This window comes from Delphinapterus leucas, chromosome 13 (genome assembly GCF_059928025.1).
Source record: "Delphinapterus leucas isolate spDelLeu-1000000601 "Yukka" chromosome 13, BTC_Dleu_Yukka2, whole genome shotgun sequence".
NCBI classification, from domain to species: Eukaryota; Metazoa; Chordata; class Mammalia; order Artiodactyla; family Monodontidae; genus Delphinapterus; species Delphinapterus leucas.
This window is the reverse complement of record NC_143141.1, coordinates 85862268-85878777: the sequence shown is the minus strand read 5'-3', so window position 1 is coordinate 85878777 and position 16510 is coordinate 85862268. Positions and strand designations below refer to the sequence as shown.

The 16510-nt window shown below is 44.5% G+C and overlaps 1 non-coding gene across 1 annotated transcript; it reads right to left on the bottom strand.

Annotated features, from left to right (window-relative positions):
- Positions 1-4737: 4737 nt before the first annotated feature.
- On the bottom strand, positions 4738-4844 carry LOC115803446 (U6 spliceosomal RNA). The gene has a single exon (XR_004024198.2). It is a non-coding gene; the product is annotated as a U6 spliceosomal RNA (small nuclear RNA).
- Between the last annotated feature and the right edge of the window lie 11666 nt (positions 4845-16510).

Genomic DNA, 16510 nt, shown 5'->3' with positions numbered 1-16510 from the left:
GACTTAGCCTGGCTGGGCCACGGCCACATCTCGGAGGTGTGCGTTGACTGGAGGATGAGCAGAACCAGAGGGAAAATTAGATCGCGTTGTCTTGGCCAAATTGATGTCTAAGATATGTCTTTTCCATCTCGCTCACCTCTCATGGGGCATCTGCCTTCCCTCCCGCTGTGTTTTCCTGTAGCCACACACATGTGCCTAACTCTCACCAGAATCTTCTAGTCATTTGTATCTTAAGATACTAATTTTTGCTTCATAAAAATACTAACTTGCTTATTTGTTATCTTACATGTGTCTCTCTTTGTTTCCTGTTTATGTCTGAAAACTTGCTTACAAGTTCCTTGGACTCAGGGACCACATCTTCTTCTTTTCTTGTGTTTCTTTCCTTAGTGTCTAGCATATTGCTGAGCTCCCGATAGGTCCTGGAAATATTCTGTGTCTGCTTTTCAGTCCACAAAAGCAATAGTAGCTAACATCTATAAATAAGTTAGATGGTTCACCAAACAAAGCTCTATTATATCGTTTTATCTTCTTACCTACCATGGAAGGTAGTTATTATGGTAATAGGAAAACTGAAGTTCGGAGATATCCAGTGACTTGCCCAGGGTTCCACAGCTAGTAATTTTGAAGCAGGGCATGTGGGACTGCAGGACATGGAATGAGCAAGGCTTTAGATGTACAGCATAGTGGAGCACATGCTTGGGTTCTTCAGAATTTAATCTCGCTGCTTGGAAAACTCATGGCTTAAGTTTGTCCTAGTCGAGGGACATAACTGGAGCGATAAATCTGATCTGTGTCCTTAAGATGGTTGAGTCCGTCTTTGGTCTCAGACTGAAAGGCTCTTTAGGAAATCATTTCCTTATGTTAACTTTTTTTAAACGGAGTTTTTGGACTAAATACATATTTTCCATTTTTTTTTATTGCAGAGCACAGTATTTATCTCATAGAGAATTATGATAAACCCCCTGAATGTTTCATGTTTTTCACGATTCATATGGAACAAATTAAAAATAACTTTCCATGGTACAGATTGCCCCAGAGAACGGCTCAAAGACTCTTCCTTCCGCCTGCTTCCTCCAGCTTTTCGTCCGCTTCGAATTTCAGCACCTACAATCTGAGAGAGGCTGGGGTGAAGAGGATCCCCGGGGAGCACCAGGCCCCTCATCCCGAGCAGAATGCGTATCTGGAGACTTTGTTCGATGGGCCACTGGGTCCTGTGAAGGAGAGGTGTCATTTAAGATGATTTGTTTATAGGCATAGACAATTGGGAAGACTGCCGATTTTTATTACTTTGTTCAGATTTTAAATATACTTTGTCAGTCACTTCAGTAAGTATTTTAAAAAAGAAAAAGGTAAGCCCCCAACACGAGCTTCCAGCAGATGCCCTCTGGTAGAACATGTTTGTAAAACACTTTTGACTTTATTGAATCTGTGAGTTTCTAGGATTTGGATTGTCACTGTTACGCTCAACTCTACCGCAGCGTGCCCCAGTTACAGGGCTAAGAAGTGGTTGAATGTGGATTTAAATCCATGTCTATTGGACTAGGAAGGACTGTTTGATTTCCATTCCACCATGTTGCTTCAGAAAAACTGGCTCTGCGTGGTAGCCCTGCCATCTGTACTGGTGACCTTAAGAGAATCACCATCTTTTCAGTAGAGTGAGGCAATATAACCAGTTTCAGTGAGTTACTGTGAAGAGTAAACACACATGAAGTGCCTAGTTATTCGCTACGTTTTGGTGAGAAGCCAGAATATTGGGACAGTGAACCTGCTGGTCTTGCTCAGGGAAATCTGGGAGGGGTGGGATCAGAGCAGGCAACTTCCCTTGTTTCTTCACATCCTTTTCACTCCCGCCCCCTGCAACCTAAACATACTCAAAAGGAGTGGGTCTGAATTTCTCCAAAAGGGCAGTGGGCAGCATCAGCTCTGAGGACGTTTTTCCATACTGAGCAGGGAGTTCAGAAGGAAGGCAATCCCTTTGCTAACCACGGAGAGCCGAGATGCCCCAGCCACTGGGTTTGTGGAGAAGACACTGAATTGAGGTCTCAGGGCTGGCTGTCCAGACACGGAGAGGGAACTGGGTCTTCTCTCTGTGATCTTTCTTGGCCTCAGTGGGACAGAGAGAATAGAGGCAATGGCAGGAAGTGCCAGGTAGGTACCAGTGTCTGTCGGTCCATCCTTCCATCCATCCATCCATCCATCCATCCACCTGTCTGTCCGTCCATCCATCCATTTATCCATCCATCCATCCAGCCACCACCCACCCACCCGTCCATCCGTCCATCTATCCATCCACCACCCACCCACCCATCCGTCCATACGTCCGTCCATCCATCCATCCATCCATCCATCTGTTCATCCATCCATTCATGTTCCTTTCCACATATATTGAAACCTAATTCCATGTTAACCAGTTGGGCTTAGGGCTGAGGATACAGATGTAAATCTCAAAGGTCACTGTCCTCCAAGACCGCTCTCAGCCTCCCTCTATCGAGTAATTCTGGTTAACTTTTTCATAGAATTTTTCATTATCTGAAATTATGTTAGGTATTTTTTTGCATGTCTCCTCTGCTGGACCATTAGCTCCATTAGAGCAGGAACCGTGTTTGTCTTGTTGACAGGTATGTTCTCAGTGCCTCCCATGGTGTGTGGCAAATAATGATTAAACAAGCTGACTTCAGAGGGATTAATGGTGCTGACCGAGCACAGGGAGTTCAGGAACCACAACAAAAAAGTTGTAGGTTCACCCTGGGGAGGAGGCAATTACACTGGTGGCAACTCAGAGGGAAGCTACTTGTTTTGTAACTGTGACGGATTTCTTTTTTAAGCAAAGTACAATTGACCAACAACGCTGTTAGTTCCTGGCACACAGCGTAGTGAGGTGACGTTTCTATACATTTTACAAAATGATCACTATGATAAGTCTAGTTACCATACACACCCTTACAAAGTCATTACAATATTATTCACATATATTTCCCATATATTGCACATTTCATACCCGTGACTCATTTGTTTTGCAGCTTGAAGTTTGCACCTCTTAATCTCCCTCACCTATTTCACTCATCCCCCCACTCCTCTCCCCTCTGGCAACCTCTGATTTGTTCTTTGTATCTATGACTCTGTTTCTGTTTTGTTATTCTTTTTTTTTTTTTTTTTTTAGATTCCACATGCAAGTGAAATCATATGGTATTTGTTTTTCTCTGTGGGATTTATTTCACTTAGCATAATACCCTCTGGGCCCATCCATGTTGCTACAAATGGCAAGATTTAATTCCTTTCTTTGGCTGAGTAATATTCCATTGTGTATATGGAATATATATATCACATCTTTGTCCATTCATCAATCAATGGACACTTAGGTTGCTTCCATATCTTGGCTATTGTAAATATGCTGCAATGAACATAGGGGTACATGAATCTTTTCAAATTAGTGTTTTCATTTTCTTCAGAAAAATACCCCAAAGTGGAATTCCTGGATCATATGATAGTTCTGTTTTTAATTTTTTGAGGACCCTCCATACTGTTTTTCATTATGACTGCACCAATTTACATTCCCACCAACAATGAATGAGGGTTCCCTTTTCTCCATATCCTCACCAACGCTTGTTGTTTGTTGTCTTTCTGATAACAGCCATTCTGACAAATGTGAGGTGATATCTCACGTGGTTTTTCATTTGCATTTCCCTGATGATTATTGGTCATCTGTATGTCTTCTTTGTAACAATGTCTATTCAGGTTCTCTGTCCATTTTTAAATTGGGTTGTTTGCTTTGTCAAGGTTGAGTTGTATGGGTTCTTTGTATATTTTGGATATTAATCCCTTATCAGATATATTGTTTGCAAATATCTTCTCCCATTCAGTAGACTGCCTTTTCATTTTGTTGATCATTTCCTTTTTAGTTTAATGTAGTCCCATTTGTTTACTTTTGCTTTTGTTTCCCTTTCCTGAGCAGACAGATCCAAAAAAAAAAAAAAAGAAAAAAATTGCTAAGGCCAGTGCCAAAGAGTATACTGCCTATGTTTTCTTCTAGGAGTTTTATGGTTTCAGTTCTTACAACTGAGTCTTTAATCCATTTGAAGTTATTTTTATATATGATGTGAGAAAGTAGTCCAGTTTGATTCTTTTGCATGTTGCTGCCCATTTATTGAAGAGGCTGTCTTTTCCCCATGGTATATTCTTGCCTTCTTTGTCATAGACTAACTGACCATGTAAGTGTGGATTCATTTCTGGGCTCTCTATTCTTTTCCATCAATCTATATGTCTTTTTGTTCCAGTACTATACTGTTTTGATGACTATAGCTTTGTAGTATAGTTTGAAATCAAGGAGTGTGACTCTTCCATCTTTGTTCTTTCTCAAGATTGTTTTCGCTCTTTGGGGTCTTCTGTGTTTTCTTACAAATTTTAGAATTATTTGTTCTAGCTCTGTGAAAAACGCCATTGGTATTTTGATAGGGATTGCACTGAATCTGTAGATTGCCTTGGGCAGTATGGTCATTTTAACAATATTAATTTTCCCAATTCATGAGCATGCTGTATCTTTCTATTTGTGTCATCTTCAATTTCTTTCATTAGTGTCTGATAGTTTTCAGAGTACAGGTCACTTATTGTCTTGGTTAGCTTTATTCCTAGGTATTTTATTCTTTTTGATGCAATTGTAAGTGGGATTGTTTTCTTAATTTTTCTTTCTGAGAGTTCACTGTTAGTGAATAGAAATGCAACAGATTTCTGTATATTAACAAAAATATGGAACACTTCACAAATTTGCGTGTCATCCTTGCACAGGAGCCATGCTAATTTCCTCTGTATCATTCCAATTTTAGTATATGTGCTGCCAAATTGAGCACTATAATAGATTTTTTTTACCCTTCCTCATCCACAAACTTTTCCCTGTAACTGTGGAGGGCCCTCCCACCTGGCTTTTGGCTTGGCCATGTGATTTGCTTTGACCCCTGGGGTTTAGCAAATGAGATGCAGACTGAAGCTTCAAAAGCCCTCACTCAGGTGGGTTTACTGGTCTTGCCCTCCTGTCATCACCACAAGAACGTGCCTGGGCTAGTCTGCTTTGGGCTGAAAGATAAGCAGAGCAGAGCACAGTTTCCTTGGAGATTCTAACCAAGGCCTTCCAGGACCAGCTGACATCTGGCCAACCCAGGCCATGTGAGTGAGGCCAGTTAACATAACTGAACACAGCTCATGCTCCCGCACCCCACAGACTGTGCACTGAATTTGTTGCTGCATGCCACTGCAGTTTTGTGGGTATAGTAAGTCCCCTACATATGAACGAGTTCTGTTCCCAGAGTGCGTTCATAAGTCCAGTTGGTTCATAAGTCCAACAAACTTAGCCTAGGTACCCAACTAACACAATCGGCTACTGTACAGGTTTATAATACTTTTCACACAAATAATACATAAAAAACAAACAGAAAAAAATAAAGAATACATTTTTTTTAAAGAAGATGTTGGGGGTAGGAGTTTATTAATTAATTTATTTTTGCTGTGCTGCATCTTCGTTTCTGTGCGAGGGCTTTCTCTAGTTGTGGCAAGGGGGGCCACTCTTCATCGTGGTGAGCGGGCCTCTGACTATCGCGGCCTCTCCTGTTGTGGAGCACAAGCTCCAGACGCACAGGCTCAGTAGTTGTGGCTCACGGGCTTAGTCGCTCCGCGGCATGTGGGATCCTCCCAGACCAGGGCTTGAACCTGTGTCCCCTGCATTAGCAGGCAGAGTCTCAACCACTGCACCACCAGGGAAGCCCAAGAATACATTTTTAATCTTACAGTTCAGTACCTTGAAAAGCACAATACAGTACCAGCTGCATCACCACTGCTTTTACACTTACTTCTGGACATCCTGGGCTTGAAATAAAGATAATGTACTACCGTACCCTATATAGTACTGTACAGTAAACTACACAAAAGCACAACGGCACGTAGAGGATACACACATGTGACAATGTACGCCAGATACGTGAACTAACTTACATGATTGGATATGCAAATGCACGTTTGCATCTTTGAAAGTTTGAAACTTGAAGGTTCACATGTAGGGGGCTTACTGGACTTGCTATATAGCATTATTGCAGCAATAGATAACATACAGGAACTTAATAAGGGGGTCAATATGCACACTTTCCACTGGCCTTAGTTAGAATGGTAATAATTGTGGTAGTAGTGCTAATTATTCATTACTAGGTTTTGGATACCTACAGACTTTTCTAGGAACGTTCTATGTTTTATTTCTAATTCTCACAATAACCTTACAAGGTTGGCAAAACAATAAGACCATCGCCACTTCTGCCAGTTACTGAGCTGCGCACACGTGACTGAGGCCATAGACAGTGGGCTCAGATGGCCTGGGTTCAAATTCCAGCTTCACCTCCCTTCTCGTGTTGTAACTTTGGGCAACAAAGAGGTTATACTTATCCTCTCTGTACCTTCGTGTCCAAATATGGGGATAATAATAATATCTATCTCCTAGAACTGTTAGGAGGAATGAATAAGGTGACACACAAAGTGCTTAAAGCAATGCCCAGTGCACCATGATCATGAACGTCCCTGTCATCGTTTTTATTAGATGACAGCCCTGGGCTGAGCATTTTATGTAAATGCCCTCACTTATTCTCACAAAAATCCAGGAGAAAGGTCTTACGATCTCCATCTTATTGAAGAGGAAGCTGCAGGTAGAGGGGTTGGGACTCAGACCATCCAGCTGAGAGGTGCTGAGTAAACTGGGATCAAATCCAAAGGCCAAGCTGGTTCCCCAGGCCGCTGCCCCTCATTGGTCCCAGATGGTTTCTATCCCCTGTGCTTGGGAAGGACGGCCAAGCTGTCCCAGGAGCTGTCCTAGGCTGACGTGGGCTCCGTGAGGCTCTGCGGGGGCTGCTTTCTCCCGTCTCCCTCTACAGGAGGCCCCAGCGAAGCATATGGGAGGTGTGGGATGCAGTGTAAACCTCTGTCCATGCCTGGAGGAGAGACCCTTGCACGGCGCTCCTGTCCACCTCCCCCCGACTCATCATGAGACCTGGACCCTCTGCTCCTTGTCTGTGTCCGTTTCCCAGTGCTCTGCAATGAACATCACTTCCGTCACTGCCTTCCCCCGAGGCAGCCCTGGGCTCAGAACAGTGTGTGAGTGATGTCCCTCGGGGCTCCAATGCGCTGTCCCGTCCTCTGCAGACCGAGCCTCGCTGGTGCAGGGCACTGTCCAGACCTGGGGCGCCCAGAGGGAACCTGACAGGTGGGCTAGGCGACCCAGCCCTGCAGCAGCATCCCGCCACCCGCTTGGAGCATGTGTCTCCCCGTAGTGTCTCCCCCTGCTTCCGCTGCATCCTCAGGGCTCACCAGCTCTCCCCGATCCAGCACTGGTCACCTGGAAACGCCGCTGTGCACATCCCTCCAGACATGGGGCTGTGCAGCCTGCCAAGTGTGCTTCTGGTGCTTTCTGTTCTGTTTTCTTTTGTATAATCCCAGAACAATTTCTGAATAAATGTGTGCCAACATTTTTACATTGAGGGATGGGATAAGTATGGGGGGCTTTTGACTTTTGACTTACACCTTTGTTTTCCAATCAGTTGTCTTCCTTATGGGAATGAGACCCCTGGAAGACAAGGACTAAATCTAATTGCTCTCTGGGTCCTCAGACCCACCCTCGCATAGCGGAGCGCTCAGAAATGTTTGCTGAATGAATGCATGAATGAGAGAATGTCTGCAAACAGAGCTTTTCCTTTATTCTCTGTGACCAAGACCCTCCTGGTGCTTCTTCTCCAGTGAACAAGTCTCTGAATTTTCCCCATGAGCTTGAGTCTCTGCCGAGGTAAGTTGTCTGGCAACATCTCACCCTGGATACGACTTTCCGCCACCAGCATTCCCTGTTCTGCTACACATCCTGCTCTGTGAGCTCCTGGACCTCCATCCCTTGGCCTCACCATGTGGTACCGGTCTGGTCCTCCCTGGCAGGGCACAAGGAGGGCTGGTACACCCCTTCTAGGAAGAAGAACAAAGCAGCAGAGTTTTAGGGTATGCCCCATGGCCTTCCATGACACCTGGCCTGCAACCATGAAAGCCATGAATTCTCAGAGTCCTACGTCTGTGACTCTCCCGTCCTGTCCCTTGCTGGCTGCAGCTCTAGGACCTTCCAATGCGAAGGCCTGTAGGTGCATCTTCAGAGGCAACAGAGAGCAGAGTAACGGGACCAACCTGACACCTGACAGCAGAGCAGGCCTGGAAGGAGACATCCCTCAGGCCACACTGTGGGAGGCGAAGCAGATTGAGGCCTCCCGGGGCCTGGGGCTGAGAAGAAACCAAGGGTGTGAGAACCAGCTTAGGCCTGAGAGAGCACCCTGGGGCTGGGCGGGGAGGGAGCCCTCTCAACCACATTTCCTGGAATCAGAATGTACTCTCCTCACCCTCCCGTCCTTACGCTTGTCTCTAGAAAGAAATCCAGAGGCACGGCCTAGATTCCATCCTCCCGAACATGAGCTGCTCCCCTCTCTCCAAGGTTTTCCTCAGGAAGATGACTGTTGTGCTGCAGTAGTGGCCCCTGGCAGCTCTCCAGCCTCTGGGAACTTTTGTTCCCTCATCCATCCATCTGTGGGCTTGGTCTGGGCTGTGAGGAATGATATGTGCGGGGCCCACACACTGGGGTTTAGGTCTTTGTTTCCAAGCAGGCCACAATCCCTGCAGAGCCATGGGCAATGAAGGCCATGAGAGAAGAGAGAGAAGAGAGAATGGACTCCTGATGCTGTACAGAATGTTCTTGGGCGAGACAAACTCACAGGAGATGTTGGAGGCTGGGCCACTATTACCACTCTGATATGTGGTTGACCCTGGATGGTGGTGGTCCCTGGGGCAGCCCAGGTGGACTTGAGCACAGAAGATAGAGACACAGGTGGACGATCCTACTCTTCTCAGTTGAGGTGGAGTCCAGAGAAGAGGAGGGACCTGGCAGCCCTCTGCCATGGGAGGATATAGAAGATAATTTCTGTCTGATACTTTGCCGACTCCAAATGCCCCTGGGAGTGCCTAGAAGAGCCATAATTGCTTCATGAATTAGCGTAACTCTTAGACCTGGAGGATGACGGGCTTCCCTCTATTAATGTTGGTTGGGAGCAGGGACTTTCTTTAAAGAGTTTAGAAAATTGCACCAATAAGTCTTTGCTTTCATGACCACTGTAAAACTACTCTGCATAACCTGGTTTTATCTAGCCTAGGGTTTTAGAACTTTTTGAAATCACAGATTCTCTGTACAGTAAGTCCCCTACATGCGAACCCTCAAGTTGCGAGCTTTCAAAGATGTGAATGTGCGTTCCATCAACGTCAGGCGTGAGTGAAATTGCAGCTTGCCCTCCGTCTACCGTTGCTGACGATCCCTCAGCTCTACCATCTCCCACCTCCTCTCCCTCCTCCAGTCAGTGATTCTTCTTGCCTGTTCACTTGATTCCAGCCCCTGTATGCCAGCTGTTGTGCTGTACTGCTGTACTTTTCAAGGTACCGTTCTGTAAGATTAAAAATGTTTTATTTTTTGTGTTTGTTTTTTATGTATTACTTGTGTGAAAAGTATTATAAACCTATTACAGTACAGTACTATAAAGCCATTCGGGTACCTAGGCTAACTTTGTTGGACTTATGAACAAATTGGACTTCAGAACGTGCTCTCGGAACGGAACTCGTTCGTATGTAGGGGACTTACTGTAATTTAAAAACGGAAGCACAAAAATATTGATTCAGATGACCTTATGTTAATAAACAAAATTTGTGTAGTATTTGTGTGGTAACCAAGGTGGTTCTGGCATTTCAACTTCACTTAGTATAGGCCACCTTTAGTCCGTGTTTCAGCCAACCAATGAACAGAACAAAGTCTTTTCTAGCCTTCCCAGACTACAACATTAAACCTGGAATCTCTGTGGATAGTGGTTCCCTATCCACAATTCAGCCTGATCCAACTTTATGTCCTTTCCACCATTATCCCACTTTCTTCCTATTTGTTCCCACACCAACCCCCAAATTCTGTCTGTTTACACTGGAAAAAATTATAATTACTAATGTAGTAGATGGAGAAGGGTGTATATGAGGGCTCTAAGTCTTCTTTCCTTTCTATATTTCTTTGTTTTGGTCATAGGAAAGCAAATTTAATAAACCATAGCTAGAGCTGCAGTTAAGTTCATGGCATAGCTGGTGTTTATTGTGTTTGGAAAAAAGTACTGATTTTGACTGGGGATCAGGAAACCACTTGGAGACGGAAGATGAAACTGGAACTCACTCCAGGGATAATATCTTCATGCAACCTTACTTCAAAAAATAATAATTTCACAACATATGCCTAAAACCGAACCTGCTTTGCAAAAGGGGAAACCATGTAGGGTAATGTTAAAGCATGAGTTTCCACAGCAAGTCCATGTTCAAATTCAAGCATTAGTGGTAGGAAATCATCTGAAAATTGTGATTTTTGTAGTATATCTATGTATTGGTTTGCTAGGGCAGCCAAAACAAAGTGCTACCAGCTGCCTTTGCCCCATGTCTTGTTCCCCGGTCATGGCTGGTATCTCCTTTCATCTTGAGGAATCCATAACTCCATTGCCGCGCTGGCTGCCTGATCTCAGCACCAGCAGTGGGCTTTCTCAGGTTGGCTGCGTGCTCAGCATTTTGAAGTGGTTTCTGTGAGCTTTCATCAGAGCCCATCATAAAAATCGCTGCAACACCTTTTCTTGTAACATATGTTATTGGGATGTCAGAATGATCACACGTCTCACACTTGCTGTATTTTTTTTTTTTAAAAACTTAAAAAAATAATTATTCATCCATTGTGAATAAAGAACGCCCGCCTCCCTTGCTTCCTTTCCAGCCTCACCTGCTCTGCCCTCGCGCAGCTTGGTCGTCTCTCTTCTGCTTTATGTCCAGAGCCTCCTCCTGGGTCTCCTCATCTCTCATCTATCTCCATCCTGTCCATTTTCCTCTCCACAGCCAGAATGACCTTTCCAGAACACAGATCCATCTATGTCGCCTTTCTACTTGAAACGGAATCCAATCCCCTCTGTCCCCAGGGACCGTTCTGAAATCCCTCACATGGTTTCCCAGGCTTTCATGCTTCCTCGCTCAGCTGTAACTTGCCCCTTCTCCACTCTCTTTGTACATTCTAGCCTCACCAAGCAGTGAGCCGGCCACCCGACATCATGACCTTTCCGGATGCTTTTCTGTGCCTTCCCCCATGGTTGTTTTCTCTGCTTGATGGTTCTCAACTCCCAACCTGTCTCTTGTTCAGATTTTTCTCTCCTATATGAATTGGTTCTAATAGCACGTCTTCTGCTGAAGCTTTCCTTGATCTAGTAGATATAGTCAACCTTTCTTCCATGTAATTTTTGTGCGCACCTGCACTAGGGATGACCCTCTATTTTACTGTTTACACATTTGTCTCTTTGAAGGCAGGGAACACTCTTCCTTTTTGTAAGCCATCATGTCAAAGTTTGTATTTTGATGAACCGGTCGTTGTTTGTTAATTTCATTTGTATGTATTGTATTTTGGCCATCTACAGCACAGTACAAGCAATGCTCTCCAGTAGAACTTTCGGAGGGGATGGATATATTCTGTATTTGCTCTGTCCAATATGGTGGTGACTGGCTACACTTAAGTGTGGCTATTTAAATTTAATTTTTAATTAATCGAAACCCAATCAAATTGACAATTCAATTCCTTAGTTGTACTAGCCACATTTCAGGCGACCATTGACCACCTGCCACTAGTAGCTACCGTATTGCACAGAGCAAGTGCACTTAAGCAAGAAAGTGGGAGATAACTTAAAGGTTTTAGATTCTTCCTGTGATAGTATTACCCCTACTCGTTTGATTAACAAATATTTTATCTGTGAATACTGCAAAAGGGAAACTTTAATTTCTATCTCTTTTTTTTGTAAAGAAATATGTAATTAGTATGCATGGATTAATGTGGTTTAAGAGTGCTTAGATTTGAAGCAGGAGTCTTTAAAATTATTAAGTAAACATTCCTAGAGGCAGAAGGATGAGTTCTATCATGAATGGAAGTCTTATATAAATCTGGACTCAGTGAGATCACCCAATTTTCAGAGTTTAACTTTCAAGGCCTGTTTATAGCTCACCAGTTCCGTGAAGCATGTTTCTGAAAAAGTGTGTTTACATGGAGACACTCTTCCAACAAATATAACAAATTAACAGGCTCTGCACGTAGCCTGGCTGTAATTATTCGCCTTTTTGACGTCTTCCTTTATTTATGTAATATGTAATAAATCCGGAACATACTCATTGGATGGTACATTGTTTTATATCAATTGTAAATGTTAGGTTTTATTACCATTTACGATAGTTCCTGTTGAACATTACAATTTACTTCATGATGTTTTGGTTTTCATCATCATTAATATTTCACTCATTTCCCACTTGCCATACATTTATTTAACACCTACTGAGGCCTTCTATCTTGTGGTGTGTGTGGGGAGAAAGATGACTCAGATACTGACTGGGTCGTCTACGGTCCACAGGCTGGAGCGAGAAACAGACAGACAAACACAGGCCACACAATGTGGCTTCTCTGTGACTGAATTTGTATGGGAGTGTTGAGGAGGGAGCCATGTCTTTTCTTTGGAAGCTGGGGAAATTTTCATGAAGAAAATACCACTTGAAAAGACCGTGGGGCATTAGTTCACCAGCAGGGGTAGTACATTGCAAAATGAAGGGCCAACAGGAAAGAAACTGAGGCCTGAAAATGTGTGGTGTGTGGGGGAAGAGTGAGGATTTGGTGAGGCTGAGGCGTGGGTGCCAGAGCATTGGGAATGGGTTGGTGGAAAAGAAGGGTGGAAAGTTACTGAGAGTCAAATCTGAGGATGACTATTAGATATGTTTCGAAAATATTTTGACTTTTGGGTAAGAAATCCTTGCTATGAATTTTAAGAACATTTTAAAATAATTTTAAACAGTGTAACTGAAGGACCATAGACCTTAGTGTTGGCGAGACCTAGGGCTGAATCCATACTCAGCTGTTTAATTATGTAAAATTATGCTAGTTTCTTAACCTTCCCCAGGCTCAGTTTTCTCACATGTGAACTGTTGACTGTCTCCTCTATCTGGAATGCTTTTTCTCTACATAGCTGCATGACTAATGCCTTCACCTCCTTAAATATTCCTTCTATGGACTGAATGTTTGTGTCTCTCCAAAACTCATACACTGAAATCCTAACCCCCAAAGATGGTAGTATTAGGAGGTAGGGTTTTTGGGAGTTTCTACCCTCGTGTATGGGATTGGTATCTTTATAAAAGAAGCTCCAGAGAGATCCCTAGCCCCTTCTGCCATGTGAGGATGGAGCCAGGAAGAAGACCCTCACGAGAATGTGACCACACTGGTGCCTTGACCTTGGAGTTCTAGCCTCCAGAGCTGTGAGAAACAAATTTCTGTTGCATAAGCCACTGAGTCTGTGGTATTTTGTCATAGCAGCCAGGACAGACTAAGACCATTCTCAGCGAGGGCTACGCTCACTCCCCGTTTAGAAATGCAGCCTGCCCGTATCAATCATTTTTGACCTCTCTGCCTTTTTTCTTTACTCCTCAGAGCACCTGATTACCTCTTAATGTACTGTACATTTGCTTATTTATCATGTCGATGGTTTATCATCTTCCCCAACCCAGTTAGAATGTAGGCTCCATATTTTTCAAATATGGTGACAGCTAGGGACCTCCTTTTTAAAATCACCATTTACTGAGTAGTTAATAACACCCCCTCCCCATTTGCGTTCATCTTTCAAGCTTCTATACAGGCCTGTGTCTATGGTCTCCATTCCGTTCCACTTGTCCATCTGTTCCAGCACCTCCTAGTTTAATTGGTGTAGTTTTATAACGAGCCTCAGTCTGGTAAGTGTAGTAACCCACTACTCCCAAACTTATCGATTTTCTTCACAATGGGTTCAGCTATTCCCAGTGCTTTGCTCTTTGTGACAGGAGTTTCCAAGACCACCCTCAGGCTTGATGATTTGCTAGGAGGACTCACGGGACTCAGAATGTTGTACTCAAAGCTACGGTTTATTGCAGCAAAAGGCTGCAGATCAAAATCATCAGACAGAAAAGGGACATGGGGCAAAGTGTACGAGAAATGAGGTGCAAGCTTCCAGCGGAGTCACATGGGGACACATAGTCCTCCCAGCAGCAATGTGTGACATCGCATGTATGTGTCACGACCTGGGGGGCACACCCGAATCTATGCAGGCTTTTATTGGGGGGTCTGTCAGGTAGACGCAGCAACCTGCATGACTGACCTCAGCTCCTCGGATTTCAGACCCTTCTGAGTAACCCCCCTCTAGCTCTGAGAGAAAAAGTCGTCACCATAAATCACATTCTCAGGATGATCTTATCAGGCCAGAGTAGCACAGCATGACCCGTGGCCTCAAGCACACAAAAGCAGTCTAATCAGGCAGAATATTCCGAGGGCTCAGGGGTATTTCCCAGGAGCTGGCTAACCAGTCCAGAAGAGAAGCCTTTCTGGAATGTGCGGGATTTGAGCAACCTAGGGCTGCTGCGTTAACCCTTTCCTGCCCACTCTTCCTTTTGGATTTTAGGGTTAGCTTACCAAGTTCTACAAAAACAAAACAAAATAAAACAACCCCCAGCCCCCCCAAAAAACCCCCCTCCAAAACCTTGTTGAAATTCATGTGTTAAACGTACAGATTAATTTGAGGAAAACGCCTTCTTTATGATGGTGATCTTTATAATAAGCATGGTAGAGATACCCATTTATAAAGGTCTTCTTTTATGTCCTTGCACATATTTTTACAATTTTGCTTAATAAAAATCCTGTACATCTTTTGCTGGATTTTTCTGAGCTCTTTTACGGATTTGTTACACTTGTTCATGCCTCCCTCTTATCCCCATTTGAGATGGGGATAATGTCCCCATCTCAAACTTTTTTAATGAGTCACATTGGCAAAGTCCCTTTTGCCATAAAAGGTAACATTCAGCGGTTCTGGGGAATAGGAAGTGGGCATCTTGGGGGGCGGCGTTTTTCAGCCTACTTCCCCAGACAATGGCATTGTTTGTAAATAGGTATAGGTTTTTTTGTTTGTATTTTTCTTTTCTGCCACGCCAGGCAGCATGTGGGATTTTAATTCCCCAACCAGGGACTGAGCGCGCCCTGGCAGTGGAAGCGCAGAGTCTTAACCACTGGACCACCAGGAGAGTCCTGGTATAGTTTTTTTGTTCTTGCCTTATTTTCAATTCTTATACCTTAGCTGTTTTTCTTTTCTTATTTTCGCCTGTTGGGTTATCTAGGACCTCTAACACACTGTTGGAGGAGGCAACGATGGCAGGCAGTGCTCCTTCTGTGGTAGCAATGCCTCGGATACTTCCCCGTTATATTTATCTTTGCTGTGAGGGTTTGCCAGAAAGTCTGTCAGGTTATGAAGACTTTTATGTCTCCACCTATTTGGGTCCAACAGCTGCTTTCATCACGCACGTTTGCCGGTAAGCTCCGTCATGACTGCCTCTCAGATGCCTGGTGACTATGGACACACAGAGTAACCTAGCTCCTAAGCAGGAGGCTGCCATCCATCTTATCGACTCACTGAGTTTGGGTTGTTAGCTATGGCAGGAAACCCTGCGACACGAATCTTCTCCCGAACAACCGCAATCCCGTCTTCCAAACACGACGCGGTGGGCTTTAGCACTGCCTGTGCAGACTCCTTGCTACCAAGCTTTGGTGCACCCTCGCCTGCTCCCCTAACCCCTCATGCAGCTCCCATCTCCCCTCCTCCAAACAGACGCACATGCACTCCCCTCATCTTTCCCGAAGCTACACTGCCTAAAACCATCCTGAAATCAACCAACTCTCCCTGGCTCTCTCTCTCCCCTCCAGCTTCGCCCTTTGTAATTTTGAGCGTTCGTATTATAGATAAAGGGTATAAAGCGGAATGCTACAATATCCTTCATCCCCAAGTGTGGTTGGGTTTATGTGCTATTCAGGGAGCCCCGGGTACTTCAGTGATGAACAGAGCGGAGGACACTTACGAGCAACCGCGGAGTAGTTAAAATGACTGATGGAGAAATAGAGGTGGTGTTTCAGCCTCCGGTCAGGTGGCCGAGGAGAAAGGAAGGAGTAATTAAGATGGTTGGGTGATGCTTCTGGCAGAGAGGAAGGCTCTGCAGGCTGTAAGCAAGTCAGCAGGGATAGGGGCCAGCAAAGGGAACAGGGTGATGTGGAGACAGCTCATTCATGGAAATGAAGGAAGGGGTGAGACACTGAACATGACCAGGAGGAGGGAGCTGGTCAGGTGCTGCCACGGAGAAGGTTGCAGCCACGAGAGAGTCCTTTGCTCCAATATCGAGGAGGAAGGAGGAGGTGAGTCCCTTTTCTCCAGCCCCTCGTGTTGACTAATGACGTTTTCTTTATCACAATTCTGTTGATGGAGGAGGGACAACGAACGTCAGTTCAATGCTGATTCTATCTCACATTAGGCTTTGACTCATGGAACTGGTGAGAATTAGTTTTTTTCTTCCCCAAAGTTTCAAG